Source organism: Papio anubis, chromosome 3, assembly GCF_008728515.1.
Source record: "Papio anubis isolate 15944 chromosome 3, Panubis1.0, whole genome shotgun sequence".
NCBI lineage: Eukaryota > Metazoa > Chordata > Mammalia > Primates > Cercopithecidae > Papio > Papio anubis.
In genome coordinates, this window is record NC_044978.1 from 78,832,898 (window position 1) to 78,856,848 (window position 23,951).

At 41.2% G+C, this 23,951-nt stretch overlaps 1 pseudogene; it reads left to right on the plus strand.

Annotated features, from left to right (window-relative positions):
- Positions 1-1,069: 1,069 nt before the first annotated feature.
- LOC110743374 lies at positions 1,070-4,764 on the plus strand (annotated as a pseudogene).
- Positions 4,765-23,951: the final 19,187 nt, after the last annotated feature.

Consider the following 23,951-nt stretch of genomic DNA (forward strand, 5'->3'; position numbering starts at 1 on the left):
TTTCTGGCACAGATGGAGTTATCTGGGAGAGGAACTATACTCTTTTCCCAAATCAGCACTCACTGTGTTTTGGTTTTTTGCCTGTTCAGCTAACAAGTTCAATAGCATGTCCAATTGCTATTAGCAGGGGGAAATATCAGAAGAATATCTGAATATCTTGCCTATCCCTTTGTCAGAAAATTGTTAATGCTTCCAATCCACCTAAGATAGAAAGCTCCGTCCCTCAACAACTTGTGAAGGTTTCTATGTTCGGACTCCAGAAGCATCTGAAATAATAAAGAATGGACTATTCTGGCTGGGCGTGGTGGCTCACACCTGTAATCCCAGCACTTTGGGAGGCCAAGGTGAGTGGATCACCTCAGGTCAGGAGTTCAAGACCAGCCTGGTCAACATGGTAAAATCCCGTCTCTATTAAAAATACAAAAATTAGCCGGGACTGGTGGCATGTGCCCATAATCCCAGCTACTTGGGAGGCTGAGGCATGAGAATCACTTGAACCCAGGAGGTGGAGGTTGCAGTGAGCCGAGATCATGCCACTGCACTCCAGCCTGGGCGACAGAGCAACATTGTCTTAAAAAAATAAATTAATAATAATAATAAAGAATTGACTGTTTAATCTTAAAATCACACTATATGTGACTATCTATACATATTCCACGAAACTTTGCTTACAGATGAAGAACAAAAATACATATTCCACTGCCATCCCAAATTATGCTTGACAACTTTTGTTGCTTTTTTTTGTTTTGTTTTGTTATTTTTTTGAGATGGAGTCTCACTCTGTTGCCCAGGCTGGAGGGCAGTGGCACGATCTCTGTTTTCTGCAAGCTCCGCCTCCTGGGTTCAAATGATTCTCCCGCCTCAGCCTCCCCAGTAGCTGGGACTACAGGCACCTGCCACCACACCCAGCTAATCTTTTTTTGTATTTTTAGTAGAGACGGGTTTCACCATGTTAGCCAGGATGGTCTCGATCTCCTGACCTCATGATCTGCCTGCCTCGACCTCCCAAAGTGCTGGGATTACAGGGATAAGCCACCTTGCCTGGCCACTTCACAGCTTTTGATCTAAGATGACAGAAGCAAAAGAGAACAAGAAGGGAGTGGTCAGCAGGTATGAGCACACAATAAATTCTGGGGTCACAGAAAACACAAGCACAGCCAAATACTGCAGTGGAAAAGTAAGGGAGATCAGCCAGACAGAACTCCTAAGAGTTTCCAGGTTCTGAATGAACACGTCTAAAGTGGTCTGCAACCTTGATGCCAGGAGTTCAAGGCCAGCTTGGGGAACATAGCTAAGATTCTGTCTCTTTGGGGGAACAAAAATCCTTTCAGCAGAATTTATTTATTTATTTATTTATTTATTTATTTATTTAGAGACGGAGTCTTGCACTGTCACCCAGGCTGGAGTGCAGTGGCACGATCTTGGCTCACTGCAACCTCCATCTCCCAGGTTCAAGCAATTCTCCTGCCTCAGCCTCCTGAGTAGCTGGAATTATAGGTGCCTGCCACCACGCCTGGCTAATTTTTGTATTTTTAGTAGAGACAAGGTTTTACCATGTTGGCCAGGCTGGTCTCGAACTCCTGACCTCAGGTGATCCACCTGCCTTGGCCTCCTAAAGTGCTGGGATTACAGGCATGAGCCACCTCGCCCGGACAGAATTTATTTTAAAAAAGAAAACAATTAAAAATAAACAAGCAAATAAAATTAAGTGGCCTGGAAGAAAAAAAAATAGACCAAAAGAGAGGGAAGTAAGTACAATTCTGACTATGGAAAAGCTACCCCAGTCAGTGTTCCACAACCTGCCGCTTCCATCTCCTCATATCCCTGTATCTGTTCATATGGGCACTACCACTTTTCTTACAGGGGTTAAATAAATAAAAAGCCCCTAGAAATTTTTTAAAAATAATTGGACTGGGTGTGATGGCTCACAGTTGTAATCCCACAACTTTGGGAGGCCGAGGTGGGAGGATCATTTGAGTCCAGGAGTTTGAGAGCAGCCTAGGCAACAAAGGAAAACCCTGTCTCTACTTAAAAAAAAAAAAAATTAGCAGGGCATGATGGTGCACACCTGTAGTACCAGTTACTCAGCAGGCTCAGGTGGGAGGATCACTTGAGCCCGGAAAGTTGAGACTGCAGAGAGCCTATGATCGTGCCACTGCACTACAGCCTGGGTGACAGTGTGAGAGATCCTGTCTCAAAGAGTAATAGTAATAATTAGACCAGGCGTGATGGCTCACGTCTGTAATCCCAGCACTTTGGGAGGCTGAGGCAGGTGGATCACGAGGTCAGGAGTTCAAGACCAGCCTGGTCAAGATGGTGAAACCCCATCTCTACTAAAAATACAAAAAATTAGCCAGACATGGTGGCGGGTGCCTGTAATCCCAGCTACTCAGGAGGCAGAGGCAGAATTGCTTGAACCCGGGAGGCGGAGGTGGCACTGAGCCAAGATCATGCCACTGCACTCCAGTCTAGGCAATAGAATGAGACTCCGTCTCAAAAATAAATATATATTAATAGTAATTGTAAAAATTACCCACAGGGGCAGGGCACAGTGGCTCATGCCTATAATCCCAGAACTTTGGAAAACCAAGGCAGGAGGATTGCTTGAGGTCAGGAGTTCAAAACCAACCTTTTTAAAAAATTTAGCTGGGTTTGGTGCCCTGAGCCTGTTGTCCTAGCTACTCAGGAAGCTGAAGAGAGAAAATTGTTTGAGACTAGGAGTTTGGAGGCTACAGTGAGCTATGATTGTGCCACTGTACTCCAGCTTGGGTGACAGAATGAGATCTTGTCTCTAAAAAACCAAATAGATTACTTACAGGGAATAAGACCTCTAGGATGGGAAGAGGCCACAGAGCAAAGTCCTCCCCATTCTGGTATTTGGACATTCCATGTCCCCATATTAAAGGCTGCTCCTGCAAAAAGTAAAGTCTGCCTAACCAAAAAATCTTGTCCATATACGCAGAGTCTATTGGGAAACAACCTAGAGAAAACTCATGCTGGCTATTTAGAAAAATCAAATTAAGCTGTGCTACATTGTCTAATCAAACTCACTAGAAAGATCATGCAACGTGCATTACACAGGAACATAACCCAAAAATGCCAACACAGAGATCACTGTGAAATTCCTGAACTTGGCCAATACCCTACAAATTTAAGAAGATGGATCTTCTTCCCACTAGCAAGTCTCTACTTGTTCCTGAAATAAATTAATAGTCCCCTCATTACATATCTCCTCCCATTTTACACAAAGAACTTAAGGTCCCAGAATAGGTTAAAAAAATGTTTTACAATCACCACCAAGCTGGGCACCAGGGATATAGCCAAGACTGGCCCCAAGACTGAGCAGGAACTCACCTCAGTGGTGCAGACGCTCCTGCAGCAGATCCAAGATAAATTTCACACCATGTCTGACTAGATCATTGGGAGAATTGATGATATGAGTAGTTGCATTGATGATCTGAAGAAGAACATCGCAGATCTCATGACACAGGCTGGGGTGGAAGAACTGGAAGGTGAAAACAAGATACCTGCCACACAAGAGGTGAAGGTTGCTAATAATTTATACTGAAATCTGGAACTCCATTTTTCCAAGCCAAGAGAAGATTGAATGGCTTTTTGCAGCTAACTACTATGTGTAGACAGGTTTTACATTATAAAAAGTGTGAATTTTTATCACATACTATATAGTTAGTCTATAGAGTGATTTACCCCCCAGTTTCTTAAACATGGTATCTTCACATCTTGGACCTTGGTCGATTGTGCTATTAATTATTAAGCATTAAAACTTTGCCGGTTCCTGCAAAAAAAAAAAGTTTTATTCCCAAATTCCTATTCTTCTTTGACCCAACTGGAGACCACACTCAGGTGCTTGGGTTGAGTCTTGTCCTTTCTTCAATAGCTTGCATCAACCTCCATCAAGACTGGGGTTGGAATAACTTAAGCGTCTGCTAAGCTAGACAGCTTCAACCCCAGTGTCTCATGTGTTTCAGCCCTTCAACCAGTGAGTTTAGAAAACCTTAAAGAAATCTTCAGAACAAAATATAAGCATTATAGCGCTTATATCTCAGCACCCACACATCCCTAACAGCATTTTTCAAGTCAAAGCATATACTACATCTATTACAACCTAAATCCACATCATCATTGCCAGCCATAGATTATACCAGATAGAGTATTAATATTATTGAGTTGAAGAATGTAGATTGTGAAAAATAGTAAAAGCATTATTATTGATATATAAGCATGGGCTATTTGGAGAAATACTTTGTCTCAGCCAACCAAGTGCAGCCTAGAACCAAAACACGCCAAAGGACCTACTTTGGCTCTTTCTCCCTAAGCATTTGAGTCTCAGACTTTTCCAATTCAGAGGGAAAAGCCCATCTAACAAAAAACAGCAGCAACAAAAAGCTTACCCAACAAAAAGTTCTGTTCTGAAAGACAGAAGAGGAGGGCTGGAATTTTCTAAATAATTCCCAGAGACTGGCTTCTTCCTCCTCAGGTCTGGGGAATAGCAGGGCCAGCTTACTTCCCCAGCTGTTAGAAGAGAAGAAACCCACACAATGCCAAAGAGCCCACCCAAGAGATGATAAAAATCAAAATAGTAGCTACCTGGAAGAATGGGTGACTGAAAAGGGGCTCTAGAAAACTTTTCAGTGTCATGAATAGGTTGTCTATTTTGATCTGAGTAGTGATTACATGTAGGTATAACAGGCAAACATTCATCAACCCGTTCACTCAAGATTTGTACATATCACTGCATGTAAATTATACTACAAGAAAAAAAAAAAAAAAAGGAAAAACATTCTCACACACATGCAGAAAAAACCTTTTTTCCGAATAAGAAACACCCCAGCCTTTCCCCAGTTTTCTGGATTACTAGAAGTGATTGATTTCAAAGAGAGAACAAAGGGGCAGCCCAAAAGAGGAAGACTATGATCTCCAAGCTGACTTGTCCCCATCTCCTTGAAATCTCACGGAAGGAAAAGCATCTCAAGGAAAGAGAGGCAAAGAGATTATCAGGGTTCTTCCAAGAGGAAACAATCCTGCACTTTCACCCTGGCAACTTGGGTCTCGTGAAAGAGAATGCGTTCAGAAAGTCATCACGTTAAGGTGCATTGTGACTTTAAATCCCTTTCGTTAGAAACAATGTGTACTCCTCTAGGGAAACCTGGCCCAATATACCTGAGAATTCCAGAAGAGCCGTTCTAGCCTCTGAGCAATCCCTGCCTGAAAGCACAGTTGCACAATCGCAGTTCAATGAATCTGAGCCACAGATTCATCCTCGGGGATGTGCCAAATGACTTTCATTTTACAAAGGTTCTTACATTATTTAAATTGAGGAAATAATCATTTGAAGGCATCAGTTAAAACTTAAAAAAAAGAAAAGAGCACAAGAAAAAATATATATATATTAGATATTTTAAATCTTAAGGCACTGCCATACCCGCATACCCCATGCATGGGCGGGAGGGTGGTATCTTCTTCTCCAACCTGCCCTTTGCGTCCTCACACACAAACCACCACCGCCACTCAGACAGGTGAATTGTTCTGTGTTCCTTGACTGGGAAGAAGGATGTGTCAGCAGATAACAAACTTTAAGGGAGTTTATTCTTGAATTGGGATTTTAAAACTTAGGTCAGGCAGTTGGGATGTGTGAGCAGAAAAAAAATTAAAATAAAAAATGAAAAAATAAAGAAAACATAGGTGGTTTAGACATCAAAAAGAAGCCATAATACATACAGTATATTGAGGAAAACACATGAGTAAAAGGGAAATGTCCCAGTCTTACCCCATCTCTCTCCAGTCTTCAACCTCTGGACTAGAAAAGAGTCCTCAGCCTTGAGGAAGAATTTATCTTACTTCAGTGGAAACAGAGAAGTAGTAACAGAGAGTCTAATGGGTCCCAAAAAGAGGAAACTTGCCTCCAGCTCTTGAGCTGTGTAATTGACATAACTAATTCCATCTTAGAAAAGGACTCCCTTTTGGTTGGGTACGGTGGTTCATGCCTGTAATCCCAGCACTTTGGGAGGCCGAGGTGGGTGGATCATGAGGTCAGGAGGTCAAGACTAGCCTGGCCAAGATGGCAAAACCCCATCTCTACTAAAAATACACAAATTAGCCAGGCGTGGTGGCAGGCACCTGTAATCCCTACTCAGGAGGCTGAGGCAGGAGAATCACTCGAACCCCGGGGGACAGAGGTTGCAGTGAGCTGAGATTGCGTCACTGCACTCACTGGGCAACAAAGTGAGACCCCGTCTCAAAGAAAAAGAAAAAAGACTCCATTTTATATTTCATAGAACACTTTGCCAACAAGGATAAGATGCTTTGTTTAACAAACAAACAAACAAAAAAAAAGACTGCTGGCAACCAGATAAGGATGTAAACAAGCGTATTCTTCCATTATCAGTTCTTGCCAGAGGACTCTGACTGTAAAGGATTAGGCCTTCTGCAACTCAAAAACAGCTCTCCTTACTGATACCGTCTTGCAGTCACTTGTGATAAGAATTTGGTACCTGCCACTGAAGGCTCTGCCACCTCAAAAACTCTTCTTACAAGACCAAAGGGACGCCAGGGCAAGACCAGGACTCTTGTCTTCTTAGCTCCCACTGGACTGGTTCATTAATCCTTTCTCCTATCTCTTTTTCCTCCTGATGTTAAATGTTACTTTGTTTGTCATGGAATGTTTAACCTAAAACATTTTTATATTGATGAAATATACTATTGTGTATGGTTTGCAATATTGACTGACTTGTGGAGTGGCTTGAACCTGTGTGCCCATGGCTCTGACTACAGAGTGAACAGGAAGAACTAAGAAGAACTGCCTCCTTGGGAACTCCATGTAGCTCGTGGACTAGAGTAACATTAATAAAAGCCTGACATTGTGCAAAGACATACACATGCATGGACCTGTTTATCTCTAATCTCGCACTGCTCACCACTGGCTGAGGTCTAGGATGGAGTCAAAACCCCTAGATAAGCTGGTAGTCTCTGAAAGAAATAAAAACCTGGCCCCATTGCTCAGGCAGAGGCTCTGGAGAGAAATGACTGCATGGTGTGCCTGGGCAGATGGTACCAGACACAGTGGTAGAAGCTTCTCTGTGCCCTGAACAGCACGAGAGCAGGGTAATTTCCATGCCCTCCCCAGCCCCAGAGAAGCACAAAGCAGTACAGAGTGATGAAAATAAAGGGCCTGTGGAAATGGGAATGTGGATCATCTAGGCAATTGCATGGTTTATCATCTAGGGACCAGACAGGATGACAGCTATTCTAAGGGACGCCAGCATCAGCAGATGACATCAAGGACCACACTGACCTTCTGCCTCCCCCTTAACGACCCAGCCATGGTTACTGCTAGCCCACAGGGCACTCTTGTGGAAATTAGAAAAAGGCATCTGTAAAGTATGTACTGCCTAGAGAATGAAGTTCAGATGAAATGTTAGCCCCCTAGGCTCTCTGCCCCACCTCCACCTCTAAGCTATATGCCATAATACTTGAGAAATAGATCTCAAGGCCAGGCACAGTGGCTGACACAGGTAACCCCCACACTTTGGGAGGCCAAGGCAAAGCAACATAAGGAGATCTAGTCTCTACAGAAAAAAAAAAAAAAAAATTAGCCAGGCATGGTGGTGCATGCCTGTGGTCCCAGCTACTTTGGAGGTTGAAGTGGGAGGCTCGCTTTGGCCTGGGAGGTTGAGGCTGCAGTGAGCCATGACTGTGCCACTGCTTCCAGCCTGGGTGACAAAGCCAGACCACGTCTTGAAAAAAAAAAAATAGGAAACAGACCTCAGGTGGTCTGACCTTTAGACCTGTTTCACACAACCTCCAAACCTGGCTGAACAGCGAAGATCAGCTCATCTCAGGGAATTTAGGTGAAAATCTCAAGCAAACTTAATGTATACCAAGGTAAAATAATAGTATTCAAAAAACAAAACCACAATTAAGGAAATATAACAATATCCACAAGATACTCAAGTTTGTTTTATTGTAATATTAATTTGATGCTTAGTTTTTATCACAAAATTCTATTTCACACCATAATTCTTGATAATTTATTCTACGTAGATGCAGAGAGGAAAGGGAACCTGGGAGGAAATACAAGCTAACCAGTTAATAAGTAGGGGTGCAGACTCTAAGCCAGAACAACCACAGGGAAGAACATCTCATCCAAATTCTGAGCTTTATAAAAAGAGTAAACTGGGAGCAAGAGAAAATTATGTTTGCATAGGATTTAGGAATCTTTAAATCATTTTCACATACCTTTGTTGATTCCTGAAATATCTCTGCTTCCATGAAGCAGAAATTATTACCCTCTGTTTAGGGGAATGGAATATAAAACAGCAACTCATAGGGGAAAAAAAAGAATAGGATAAAGAAGTGAAGAAAGGGGAAGCACGAGATATAAAAGTTTTATTTTTAAACACAGCTGTCCATTGATATGGGAAAAATGTGAGAGGGGATTCTGAATGATTTTATATCCCCTTCCCTTCTTTATATTTCTCTACAGATTTTTTTTTTTTTTTTTTTTTTGAGACAGGGTCTTACTCTGATGTCCAGGCTGGAGTGCAGTGGCATGATGTCGGCTCACTGCAACCTCTGCTTCCCAGGTTCAAGCAATTCTCCTGCTTCAGCTTTCCTGGTAGCTGGGATTACAGGCACCCACTACCATGCCTGGCTAATTTTTTCATTGTTAGTAGAGACAGAGGTTCAACATGTTGGCCAGGCTGGTCTGGAACTCCTGACCTCAAGTGATCTGCCCACCTCGGCTTCTCAAAGTGCTGGAATTAAGGCGTGAGCCATTGCACCCAGCCTTTTTCTGCAGATTTTTTAATATGTAAAAATTTCTTTTATTATAAGGACAAGGAAAAGACAAAATTAGCAAGAACTTAATTTATAATTACTACTTATTTATTCCTAAAATCTAATTACTAAATATTACAATAATGTAAATCTTTGCAAAGCAAAAAGCCTGGAAGGAAAATGAAATAAAGTAACTTCAAAGGGATGAATGTAAATTCTTTTTCTGTCTTCTGCTTGCCTATGGTTTCTAAGCTTTCTATAATATAGGTATAATTATTCATTGAAAACGTGCTTTGTTTTAGAAGGAAAATTCCTAAAAGAATTTCTGAAGTATACAAATAACAATGTATATTTATTTGCCCTAGCAAAATTGTCAAAGTAAGAATTTCTTTTGTACTATTGAGAGGTTAAAAAACTGGATAAGGATACATACATATGCACTTTTTTCTTTTTTCAAGAAAAGAAAAAGTAAATGACCTAAATTACACACTTGTAGAGATCATCAGAACTGAGTCACAATCTGAGTTATGAGGTAACCTGATCCTTTCTAGCCCAAACTCCCACTCTGTGAAGCCCTTTTCATCTCAGAATCTGTTTCCTTGTAGTAAAACCTGCATTGCCTTTCTTTATGAGGAAACTGAGGCTTGTAGGAAGTTCAGCAACCTACTGAATGATCACAGCTAAATCTCCAGACAATGAAAAGAACTCAGATGGCTTGACTCTCACACCCAGACAGGCTGTTCCTAATGTCCCACAGAGCCTCCAAACCTGGTAGCACAGTTAATAATGATACCCCATCTTTTGACATTCTGGGATCTTGTCTTTCAAAATGCAGATCATACCCTAAAATCAAAATAATAATACCTCTTGGAAATATCAAATCACAGTACCATCAAAAAAGCAGTTTTCACAAGATTGGTCACATGAGGAAGCATTACCTTTCAAGTGTGAAACACAGGAATGCAATGGAAGCTTTAATTGCAAATGATCTAAAAAAAAAATTGAGACAACATACGCTTCGTTTTTGTATGTATCAGCTAAACTCTGTCTGCCCTCTATATTTGACCATGATATCTAAAGCAAAGCAACATCAGATCTTACATATAACCCTCACCTCTTAAAGCCTTAAAAGCCTGTGTGAAGTGGTTCACACCCTGTAATACCAGCACTTCAGGAGGCCCAGGCAGGAGAAGAGCTTGAGCCCAGGAGTTCAAAACTGCAATGAGCTGTGATCGCACCACTGCACTCCAGCCTGGGTGACAGAGATGCTGCCTCAAAAGAAATACTCTGAAAATAAGTGATCTTTAAACACAGGAGTTAAGCCACCATAGTGATTTGCAAACCAAGAGATCCTAGATTTCTTTTGTTAAACTTTAGTGAAACAGAGGCCCTTTTAAACTTCTCAAGCTGGGCCAGGCATGAATAGGCCCAACACTTTGGGAGGCCAAGGCAGGAGGATCACTTGAGCCCAAAAGTTCGAGGTTACACTGAGCTATGATTGTGCCACTGCACTCCAGTCTGGGTGATAGAGTGAGACCCTATCTCAAAAAATAAGAAAAATTAAAATAAAATGCTTTAAAATAACCTTCTCAAGTCAAGTAACCCTCATCTCTTCCTGTGGCAATGGCCATTTCTTTCAACTAAAATATTCAGCTGTGATTGCTTTGGCTATTCAGGCTGTTTTTTAGTTCCATACAAATTTTAGGATTGTTTTTTCTAGTACTGTGAAAAATGACATTTGGGCTGGGTGTGGTGGCTCATGCCTGTAATTCCAGCACTTTGGGAGGCCAAGGTGACGGATCACTTAAGCCCAGGAGTTCAAGACCAGCCTGGGGAACATGGCAAAACCCTGTCTCTACAAAAAATTTAAAAATTAGCCAGGTGGTTGGGCGCAGTCACTCACACCTGTAATCCCACCACTTTGGGAGACTGAGGCAGGCCGATCACTTGAGCTTGGGAGTTTGAGACCAGCCTGGGCAACATGGCAAAACTCTGTCTCTACCAAAAAAAAAAGCAAAAATTTCCTGGGCATGGTGGTGCATACTTGTCATCCCAGTTACTTGGGAGGCTCAGATGGGAGAACCGCTTGAGCTTCGGAGGTCGAGGCTACAGTGAGCGGTGATTGTGCTATGGCACTCCAGCCTAGGCAACAGAGTGAGATACTGTCTCAAAAGAAAAAGAAAAAATTTAAGTTTAAACTTAAGTAAAAGAAAAAATAAATAATAAAATTACTGTAAACATAGGTAAAGTTATTAGGTAACAGTTTCCATGGGAAACCTATAATGCTTAGATTTTAAAAGGCTTACTTAGTCTATTTATATCACCACAATTAAAAAGACTTTCCAGATGAGCAGCTGTGAGTTGTAACAAGGTATCTGTTTCTGCTTCACTGATATTCCCTGCCAGAACATTGTTTTTATTTTATTTTATTTTATTTTTGTTTGTTTGTTTGTTCATTTGAGATAGAGTCTTGCTCTGCAACGCAGGCCGGAGTGCAGTGGCGGGATCTCAGCTCACTGCAAGCTCCACCTCCTGGGTTCAAGTGATTCTCCTGCCTCAGCCTCCAGAGTAACTGGGACTACAGGTGTGCCTCACCACGCCAGGCCAATTTTTGTATTTTTGGTACAGATGGGGTTTCACCATGTTGGCCAGGCTGGTCTTGAATTCCTTTTTTTTTTTGAGATGGAGTCTCACTCTGTCACCCAGGCTGGAGTGTAGTGGCATGATTCCAGCTCACTGCAACTTCCACCTGTGGGTTCAAGGGATTCTCCTGCCTCAACCTCCCAAGTAGCTGAGATTACAGGCATGTGCCACCACACTCGGCTAATTTTTGTATTTTTAGTAGAGACAGAGTTTCACCACATTGGCCAGGCTGGTCCCGAACTCCTGATTTCAAGTGATCCGCCTGCCTCAGCCTCCCAAAGTGCTAGGATTACAGGCATGAGCCACTGCGCCTGGGCTGTGACTTTATTATGGGCATATATATGCTCTGTTTTCAAGGTACTGATTTCAATATACATCAATCAAATTTACTTTATTGATATGGTATTTAGGTATTTTATGTCATTACTTACTTTTTGTTTAATTGTTGTATTTTTGAACCGAGAGAGATTAAAGTATGCCATCATTAACATATTTCTGTCCAGTTCTCCTTTCTTTTCCCATAATGTTAGCTTAGTGAATGTTGTGGTTATTTTATTATATGCGTAGATCTTCATAACTTCTTTATCTTCATTAAACTCTTTAGCATTACAAAGTATAATCCTTGTCTCAATCTAAATTACATCTCGTCGATACTAAGATCACAACCTCTACTCTTTTTGTTCATATTTGTCTCATAATTTTACACATTTAATTTATTTTTAATAAATAAAGTTAATAATTAATAAATATAAATTAAAGATTTTGTTTTTGGAGACAGGGTCTCATTCTGTCACTCAGGCTGGAGTGCAGTGGTGTGATCAGGGGTCACTGCAGCCTCCACCTCCGCAGGCTCAGGTGATCTTCCCACCTCAGCTTCCCAAGTAGCTGGGACTATAGGTGCATGCCACCATGCCTGGCTAATTTTTTTTTTTTTTTGTCTTTTTTGTAGAGACAGGGTTTCGCCATGTTGCCCAGGCTGGTCTCGAACTCCTAGGCTCCAACCATCCTCCTGCCTTGGTCTCCCAAAGTGCTGGCATTATAGTAAGAGACACCATACTCAGCCTAAAAATTTATTTTTAATATTTCTAAGTTACTTTGTTGTATTTGTTTTTATTGTATATAGCATTCCGTTGGGCTTGATTTTGTGATCGAATCTATTATTAGGTGCTGTAAATGTATGATCATTGTGTCTTCCTAATGAATCGACCCTTTTATTATTATGAAATCTCCTTTAGCTCTAGTAATACTTTGTCTTGAAGCCTATCGTTGTTGGTATTGATATAGCCATTCCATCCTCTGTAGGCTTACTACATGCATGATATACCTTTTTCTACGCATTTACTTTCAACCTGTCTGTGTCTTTATATTTCCAGTGCATCTGTGGTAAACAACATATAGCTGAGTATTGCTTTTTCATTCATTTTGATAATCACTGCTCTCTTTTTTAGTGTTTGGTTGTTTGTTTTGTTGGAGTGCAGTGGTGCAATCTCAGCTCACTGCAGCTTCAGCTTCCCAGGCTCAAGTGATTCTCCCACCTCAACCTCCTGAGTAGCTGGGATTATAGGTGCATGCCACCATGCCCAGCTAATTTTTGTATTATTTATAGAGACAGGATTTTACCTTGTTGCCCAGGTTGGGCTCAAACTCCTGAGCTCGAGCAATATACCCTCCTCGGTTTCCCAAAGTGCTGGAATTACAGATGTGAGCCACTGTGCACAGCCAATCACTGCTTTTTCATTGGAGTGTTTAGATTATTAACATCTAATATAATTATAAACATGATTGGGTTTAGGTCAACCACTTTATTGTTTTCTGTTTGTCCCCTCTGTTTTTTGTTTTTTTGTTTCATGTTTTCTGCCTTCTTTTAGATTATTGGAATATATTTTAGAATTTCATTTAAATCTATGGGCTTATAAATTCTCTCTTTGCATTAATTTTTACTGGTTATGGTAAAGATTGAAATATACATCCTTAACTTTTTGCACTCTACCTAGAGTTAATATCCACTTCATGTAAAATGTAGAAACCTTACACTCTGTAGATCCATTTACCACCCCATCCTTCATTCTATAATTGTCATAAGTTTCTATCTGCATTTATTATAAGCCCCATATAATAATGTTATAGTTTGTGGTTTAAGTAGTAAAATATATTTTAAGAAACTGAGGGAAAAAATTTATATTTATTCAGATATTTATAAATTGTTCATTTTTCTCATAAAATGATAGAAAGGAAAAATAGAGGAAAGCAGTCCCAGTATTGATGCCATGGCTCAACAGTCATTAAAGACTACAAACTTTTTCTCTTCCTATTCTATCTATTCAAACTAACTTCAAATTAGTTTGGTCTGCAGGCTTATCCCTTCCTAGCCATATTATGGCTATAACACTTCAGGAAGCATCACCTGTAGATATACCTGTGTCCAGGTGTTTCATTAAATACTTTCCAAGAAGTACCCTGGCAGGACTCAAGCCCATGTCTTTGAATGAGAAATGGAGGAAAGCATTTGGCATTGGGAATGTTTTCATCCTCTGTCACGAGAAGTAGTCTGTTTAATAAGGAAGAAAGGAATAAGAATGGCTGTTGTGTAGATGATCAACAGTTACTGCAGTAACCTCTTACTCCCATCTATTAGTGGTGGTTCCTGAGACTGCTAAATCTGGAAAAAATGGAGATTCAGTTTAGAAGAACTGAAGATTGATCAATATGAAATGTCTGCCATACATATAGAAAAGAATGGTGGGATGAGGCCGGCGCGGTGGCTCACGCCTGTAATTCCAGCACTTTACGAGGCCGAGGCGGGCAGATCACGAGGTCAGGATATCAAGACCATCCGGGCTAACACCGTGAAACCCCATCCCTACTAAAAATACAAAAAAATAGCCAGGTGTGGTGGCGGGCGCCTGTAGTCTCAGCTACTTGGGAGGCTGGGGCAGAGAATGGCGCGAACCCAGGACGTGGAGCTTGCAGTGAGCCGAGATCGCGCCACTGCACTCCAGCCTGGGCGACAGAGTGAGACTCTGTCTCAAAAAAAAATGGTGGGATGTTGTTCATTCATTGGCTGAAAATGTCTCACACAATTCTGGGAGTATTGCCTTCAATACTAAATCTGTCAAGCCCTCAGTGCTTTAGAAACTCACCGTCTAAATTTAAACTTTAGTTTTAGTACACACTACTACTTAAGATGCTCACCTGCCTCTAGAACTCTTGCCCTCCATTGATGGCTAGACTTTACACTCAACTTTAGGGTCAACCATGTGCCAATTTCATATTAGTTATTAGTTCCAAGCCCAGTCTAATATAAACTGAACAATTAATAACATTTCAACATAAATCTGCATAAGATTGTCCACCACCACTCCACCTTGCCCCATACTCCAAGATATACCTAAAGAGCAAAGTTTAACATAAAGTAATTAATGGTGACTTTTTTGGTCAATTTTAATGAAGATCTTTTTTTTTTTTTATTTTTAGATGAAGTCTCACTCTGTTGCCCAGACTGGAGTGCAGTGGTGCAATCTTGGCTCACTGTAACCTCCGCCTCCCAAGTTCAAGCAATTCTCCTGCCTCAGCCTCCCGAGTAACTGGGACTACAGGCACATGCCACCACACCCTGCTAATTTTTTGTATTTTTAGTAGAGATGGGATTTCACCATATTAGCCAAGATGGACTCGATCTCCTGACCTCGTGATCTGCCCATCTCAGCCTCCCAAAGTGCTGGAATTACAGGCATGAGCCACAGCACCCAGTGAAGATCATTTTTGATAAAGAAAATTTCCTAGAGACCCTCAAATTACTCTACCTTCCAAACCAATACTGATTAAGGACAGATTTGAAACTGCTGTAGAATATTTCTAATATTTAGCAACTGGTCCACTATATCCTAGAACCAGAAAAATGCAACATTTTTATCAGTAAATGCATATAATTAAAGCTGACAGTTGCTATTTCAAACATTGGATGATACTGCTTTATTTTTTTCTTGCTTGCTTTATTTTGGGATATGGTCTCACTCTGTTTCCCAGGCTGGAGTGCAGTGGCACAAACACAGCTCACTGCAGCCTCAACCTCCCAGCTCAAGCAATCCTATTGCCTCAGCCTTCCAAGGAGCTGGGACCACAAGTGCATGCCACCATGCCTGGCTAATATTTTTATTTTTTGTAGAGATAAGGTCTTGACATGTTGCCCAGGCTGGTCTCAAACTCCTGGGCCCAAGCAGTCTGCCCGCCTTGGCCTCCCAAAGTTTTGGGATTACAGGCATGAGCCACCACAAACAGCCTCAATGCTGCTTTAAGTCAAATTAATAAATAAGTATCTCCGCTGGTAATCTTAATGTTGACCTCACTTACATTGTCCTAGCTTTACCTAATACATAATATCACCCGTAATATATAATAACCATAATGCATATCTTCTTCTTAATTATGTGTTTTCTTTCCCTTGAGAATTCTTTTACTATGTGTTATGGAGAGAAAAAAATGAAAGTTTTTGTTTTGGGGGAAGTTAGAAATTACATATTACATAAATCTTATATTTTATATTACCTATTTATTTATTTTTAAATTTTTTTTGTAGAGATGGGATCTCACTTTGTTGCCTAGGCTGGTCTCAAACTCTTGGACTCAAGCAATCCTCCTGCCTTCACCTCCCAAGGTGCTGGAGTTGCAGATGTGAGCCACTACACCTGGCCTCATCTTCTATTTTAATTAAGGTTTTGCAAATGGCAAGAAAACAGGGAAAGTGTTATAGAAAATAATGAATTATGTTTCCTAAAAATTAGGACCTAAGTATATAGAATATTGAAATAACATTGACCTCTTGTTCCTCTCTATATCCCTTGACAGTGTGTCAGTCAGTATTTAGTAAAACACCCACCCAAACCATTGTAGGTATTTTAAGCAGAAAGAAATTGAATACAAAGAATTGAGTCCTAAGAAAATTTTTGGAATGGCTGTGCAAAGGGCTTTAGGCTGAGTCTTTAAGAATGATTCCTGGAATATTACAGAATGGATCTGCTAACTCTGAGCTATCTCTCAGGCTACCACTGGAGTGAGTGAGTCAAAAGCACACCACTACAGCTATGATATAGAAATGAGGACGCTAGAGTCAAATCACTGCCACTACTGCTGCTGCCTCTGCCACAACTGCGTGTCAATACCCACAAAGCAGAAGAATAGACAAAAGGAAGCTGCAGCAGAAAAATCTGCTAACTATAAGAAAAGAGCCAAAAAGGGGAAGAAGATGGCCTCCAGCTGCCTTGCTCCTTCCAAATGCATCATGACTGCACCTAATAGACAGAACCTAATTTGCATCCAGGTTCTAGATAGACAGGTCAATGTAGTTCTCACCTTTCCAGCCTAAAGTTTGTATAAAGGCACTCTAGAAGGAGAGCGGAACAGAACTGAACAGGCCATTCTTCAGTGTCTATCACAGACACTGTGTCACCATCCTAATCAATTGTATCTGTGTATTCCAAAATTACACATTGCCAGAAAAACAGGATGCAAGATACCCCACTCCCTTTGAGAAATAACTATTTTAAGCAAATCTATTCTGTTGAAGGCAGGGGAAATGCAAGTAGTGTTACCTGGCAACTTGGAATATCAGTTAAACGATTGAGCATATAGTTTCCATCTATTCATAAACTGTGGCTACGCGATGCCAAATTTCCAACTGTTTAGTATTCCAAGGAAGGAAGAAAAGGAGTCTGACATGTGTAGGGCTTATCTGATCTTAAAGGAAAGTATTTCAAAACCTGTGTTTCCTCCAAGTTTATTCATTCTCTCTCACAAAAAAAAAAAAAAAAAAAAAAAGTCCAGGAAGAAGTGCCCTGTGGCTTGCATCACATACAATTTGAAAACTCTGCAAATACTAAATAAAGTACTTCAGTAGGCTGAATAATGGCCACCCAAAGATATCAGATCTTCCCCCATAGAGCCTGCAACCTTTATTTAAGGATTGTGAGACAGAGAGATTATCTTGGTTTATCTGAGTGGAACCTAAATGCAATCATATGTATCCTTGCAACAGGGAGGCAGAGGGAGATTTAACACAGACACACAGAAGGGAAGGTGTTAAGAAGACAGAGCAGAGAGAGATTTGAAGGTGCTGGCCTTGATGCCTGGAGTGATGTGGCCATAAGCTAGGGAATGCCAGCAACCACCAGAAGCTGGAGGAACCAACTGACAGATTGTCCTCTACAACCTCCGGAGGCGGTGAAGCTCTGCCAACACCTTGATTATGGCCCAGTGATACTAATCTTGGACTTCTGACCTCTAGATCTGTGAGAACATAAATTCACTATGTGTTGTTCTTAAAGTCATCAAGTTTATGGTCATTTGGTACAGCAGCCGCAGGAAACTAATACAAGTAACTGAAATATCAGCCCCACTGACATGTTGCCGTAAGACACCAGGGGAAATCATTCTCCCATAGTTTACCCTGCATTATTACAAGTCAACTAGTACAGTGCAGAATTTAAAAGTCAATTTAGAATCCAATAATGTTGATGGCAAATTTGAGGACTTGATAACTCTAGTCCTTACAATCAATAGCCAAATGATTTCAGATCCAAAAGTAAACAAACCACAAAATATAAGATTAAGGTCAGAGAGGGCTGGGCATGGTGGCTTACACCTGTAATTCCAGCACTTTGGGAGGCCAAGGTGGGCGGATCACCTGAGGTCAGGGGTTTGAGACCAGCCTGGCCAACATCGCAAAACCCCGTCTCTACTAAAAATATAATAATTAGTCCAATGTGGTGGCAGGTGCCTGTAATCCCAGCTACCTGGGAGGCTGAGGCAGGAAAATCACCTAACCTGGGAGGTAGAGTTGCAGTGAGCTGAGATCTTGCCACTGCACTCCAGCCTGGGCAACAGAGCAAGACTGTCTCAAAAAAAAAACAAGGTCAGAGAAAGGATGACTTTTCAAGATCAAGAGGTGATTGCCTAGAAGCCCAGTTTGATGGAAGGGCGGGAGCTTGAGCTTTGAAGCTGGGAGCATTCTCAGTTTTACCCACTTCCAAAAGTTGGGCCATGGGCAGTAACTTACCTCTCTGAACCTGAGCTTTCTCACCTGATTCAAGGTGGCAACAATGAAAGTGGAAAAAGAGGCAGAAGTAAAGGGATGTACATTTGGATGGATGGAGTGAAATGAAAGGAGATATTTAGGATGAATGGCAGATTTCTGGCTAGAAAGCCTTGGAAACATGAACTGGAAGGGCTAGGAAAAGTCTCAGGTAGGCAGAATTGGGTAGGAAGAGAATGAGTTCAATTTTTGCCATATGGAATTTGGAGAGCCTACAGAGCATCCATCAGCAGGACATTCAGGATATGATAAGCTCATACAGTATAGGAATCAAATGAGAGATCCTGATTTCAGTCTTGATCATATAGGTAAAAGCAGATGTCATGGGAGGGAGAGAGGTACCCAGGGGCATGTGCACAATGTAAAAGATATTACCCTTTTCCTGACAGTGACCACAGTTTTAGCATTGATCTTATTCTAGGTGTTATATAACACTAAGCCCATCCCAAAGGGGAAATAGTACTAGTCTAAATACAAAGTAATAAGCAAAAAATGGTGGCCAGGTGTGGTGGCTCATGCCTGTAATCCCAGCACTTTGGGAGGCCAAAGCGGGTGGATCGCCTGAGGTCAGGAGTTTGAGACCAGCCTGGCCAACATGGTGAAACCCCATCTCTAGTAAAAATACAAAAAAAAAATTAGCCAAACTTGGGAGGTAGAGGTTGCAGTGAGCCGAGATCTCACCACTGCACTCCAGCCTGGAAGACAGAGGGAGACTCCATTTCAAAAAAAAAAAAAAAAAGTTATATGAATATTTGTATAGCCATGTGATAAAATTTATGCTAGTCATTTAAAATGATTGTTTATGAAAACTTGTTGTAGTAGAATAAAAAAGTGGTTGAATCATAATGTATGTCCATTATGCCATTCAATCCATCTATTAAGTTTCTTAAATTCCATCCTGTATATTGTCCATACTCAATATTTCCTACCTTCTTTTGTAGCTGTTGGTTGCTACTTCATGTTTCTTTTTTTTGTTTTTGTTTTTTTAAAGGCAGGATCTCACTATGTTGCTCAGACTAGAGTACAGTGGCTATATTCCTAGGCACAATCATAGTTCATGGCAGCTTTGAACTCCCAGGCTCAAGTGATCTCCAACCTCAGCTTCCCAAGTAACTGGGACTATAGGCATGGGCTACCATGCCTGGCTACTGTTGCTTCATGCTTCTATTCTATTTATCTCTTTGATATTATTATACTTATTTTAATTTCTTGTTCTATTTGGCAAATTAATTCTGTTTTCTAGCATATAAATTGTTCAGTTTATTGTCTTTCTCTCATAGTACTTCTAGTCCTCAAATATCTCATTTTTCTGCTATTTCTTTGGGCTCCTCATGTCCCCAGATCTCAGCCTGTATCTTTCCATACACAGACACACACACACACATACACAGACACACACATACACATGCACAACATACACACATACACGCACATAAACATACACACACATACACATGCACAACATACACACATACACGCACATAAACATACACACATATACACATACACACACATACACATATATACACACATACACATATATACACACATACACATGCACAACACACATACACGTGCATAAACATACACACATTCACACACAATGCACATGCATACACACATATATACATATACACACATATGCATACACACAGACACATACACACACAGACACACATAGACACACATATACATACACATACACATATACACACACATATACACACACGTGTACACATACACACATATACACATACACACAGACACATACACACACAGACACATGCACATACACACACACATAAACACACATATGCATACACGTACACACATACACATACACATACACATACAGACGGGTAAGCCTGCAGTTTATGTAGGGGGATGATTGAAGAGGAACGGAGAGCTTTGGATTTTATAATCTGGTCCCTATCATTCCCTGCTTTAACCCCCAACCTGTCCCCCAGTAAAACTCTGAGCACCTCTCTTCCCAGGTTCTAATCTTTCGTTGATTATCGACCAACATTGAAACAGCTTCACCCATTGGGCTGCGGAGCAAAAGCAAAAGATGGTTAGGGGACTGCTCTTTCTCTTAGTCTCTTTTTTTCTTATTTTCCTCTCCTGATGTTTTGCTTCCCCAGGGCTGAAGCTTGTTTGGGACTGTTATTTTATGTATAAAACATGGAAACAAGATAATCAGTAATCTGCTAATTTTTGGAAGCTAAATCATCCTTGACTCTCCCCTGTCACTCTAGTGCCCTGGGTAGGCAATATGTGATGCAAGGTACAGGCAGGGGGAAGAGCATACCAATAAAAATCTCACTTAATCTTCTCCAACCCTACAAAATCAATGTTAGCCCAGCTGTACAGATGAGAAAAGTGCAGGTGAGAGCACCTTGCTTAAGATCACTCTTGGCAGAGAGTGATGCAGCAGGAATTTAAACCTAGATAGCTCTGGTTCCAGGAGCTGTGCTTCTTCCACTCTACCACCTGCTCCCCGAACCTGGTTCTCCAACAGAATCCTATCTCAGCCACAGGAGTCACTCCCTCCTCCATTCCTAAAGGGGAAATTCTGGATTCTGCCTCCATTTCTCCCTCTTCCTCATACACACGGCTATTCAACAATAAAATCCTTTCTATCTAAGCTATCAGTTACAGATCTTGAGTCCATTTCCTCCTCCCATACCCTTGCCACTGAATTAGTTCATGCCTTTGCCATTTCACCATGGTCATAGCGTCCCAACTCTTCCCTTCCTTTTTTCCTTCCTTCTTTCCTTCTTTCCTTCCTTCCTTCCTTCCTCCCCTCCCCCCCTCCCTCCCTCCCTTCTTTTTCCTTCTTTCCTTTCTTTTTTTCTTTCTTTCTTTTCTGAGACAGAATCTCTCTGTGTTGCCCAGGCTGCAGTGCAGTAGTGCAATCACAACTCACTGCAGCCTCAACCTCCTGGGCTCCAGTGATTCTCCCACCTCAGCCTCCCAAGTGGCTGAGACTACAGGCATGTGCCACCAGGCCTTGCTAATTTTTTAAATTTTGTAGAGATAGGGTCTCACTATGTTGCCAAGGCTTCGAGGCTCAGCTTACTTTCAATGGTTCCCTGTTACTGAAAGTATAATGTTCACAACCTTAGCATGGCATTATTTGACCCCAAACCACCTCACCAGCTATGTGTCCCCCACACCCAGTGTTGTAATCATGCACTAAATTTTTTATTAATCTCCTACCCAAGAGACCTTCACAACTCCATGATTTTCTACATGCTATTCTTTCTGCATGAAATGAACTTCCTCTTCTCCACTTGACACCACTCTGACTCATTCTTTGAGACTCAATGCAAACGTCACCTGTTTTGTAGTTTTTCCTGTTATCCCAGGCAACCCTAGATGCCTCTGTATGTAACATGTACCAACCACAGGGTGCATATCAACTGGAATGTGAATTCCTCAAGAGTAATGTAGAAATATTATGGGCTTGCTATTCCCCAAATGATCTTCAAAGTGGGGTATGCAATACCTGTTTGGTGTCCATAAAGAGATTCTTAAAACTTTAATTTAAAAACTGTAACTTAGGCCAGGCATGGTGTCTCACGCCTGTAATCCCAGCATTTTGGGAGGCCGAGGTGGGCAGATCACCTGAAGTCAGTTGGAGATCAGTTTGGCCAACATGGCAAAACCCCGTCTCTGCTAAAAAACACAAAAATTAGCCAGGTGTGGTGATGCACACCTATAGTCCCAGCTACTCGGGAGGCTGAGGCAGGAGAATTGCTTGAACCCAGGAGGTGCAGATTGCAGTGAGTCGAGATTCTGCCACTGCACTCCCGCCTGGGTGACAGAGTAAGACTCTGTCTCAAACAAACAAACAAATAAACAAAAAATACTGTAATTTATATATTTCCTCATTGTTATTAATTTTGACTTGTTAATGTTTTATAAAATGAACATAATATGTATCCTGTATATAACCTTTTAAAAAGAGACATATGACCAGGCGGAGTGGCTTACACCTGTAATCCCAGCACTTTAGGAGGCCAAGATGGGCAAATCACAAGGTCACGAGTTCAAGACCAACCTGGTCAATATGGTGAAACCCATCTCTACCTAAAATACAAAAATTAGCTGGACATGGTGGCAGGCACCTGTAATCCCAGCTACTTGGGAGGCTGAGGCAGGAGAATCATTTAAACCCGGAAGGCGGACATTGCAGTGAGCCAAGACCATGTCACTGCACTCCAGCCTGGCAACAGAATGAGACACACAAAAAAAAAGAAAGAAAGAAAGAGAGACAGACATATACAGGGAGCGATGCTCACAATTTTTTTAAAAAAAATTTTCTGAGATAGGGTCTCTTTTTGTCACCCAGGCCGGAGTACAGTGGTATGATCTTGTCTCACTGCAGTCTTGACCTCCCAGGCTCAAGCAATCCTCCCCGCTTAGCCTCGAAAATAGCTGGGAGTACAAGCACATGCCACCACACCTGGCTAATTTTCTATTTTTAGTAGAGACAAGGTTGCATCATGTTGCCTAGGCTGGTCTCAAACATCTGGACTCAAGCAATCCACCCGCCTTGGCCTCCCAAAGTGCTGGGATTACAGGAGTAAGCCACCATGCCCAGCCCACAATTTTTTTTTTTTTTTAACTGAAAGGAGTGCGCAATAAAATTTCAGCAACTACTAGCCTTGATTTATTTAGTAACACATCACCCAGATGCAGCAGATGAAGTTCTTTATCTCCAAATAACCAACGTCTAGAACAGTTTTCCATACTTGGCAGATGCTCTGTGAATGTTAAATGAGTAAATAAGAAATAAAGAATACAGACTTAATGTGCATGTTGTCATGGAAGTAACAAAACAGTGTTTTGGTTGAAATGGGCTTGAGTTGGAATCCTGCATTTCACATTTCACTGGGTTGCGTCTTTGAGTGAGTCACCCACTTCTTTGAACATCAATTTCCTCATCTGTAAAATGAAGATAATACAGCAAGGTGGTTGTGAGGATTAAAAAACATAATGAATGCAAGCTGCTTAGCATAATGCTCCTCCACAGTGAGTACCCAGTAAACTGATGCTCTGTTTGCAGTGCTAGATGGCAGTTAGTCCATACCAGAAGGCCATAGTACTTGATAAGTCCACTCTTATTTCTACCAAAATCATTTTGTTTTACAATCATTCAAAGAAAGGGCCTATGTCCTTAAACATAGATGAATTACATGGATAAAATATGGGTGATTTTTAAAGCCAGAGAAGAATTTTAGGAGGTCATAGTCATTCATGTACTTATTCATTCTGCCACATTGCAAGAAAGGATTGCTAGTTATTGCCAGAATTATTTCAAAACACCTCAGAATAGAAACAAAACGAAGTTACTGTTCTTTAGGGCTTATACTTGTCATGTGCCTGACTGTAATAGGCTGAGCTCACCTTGCTGAAGGAT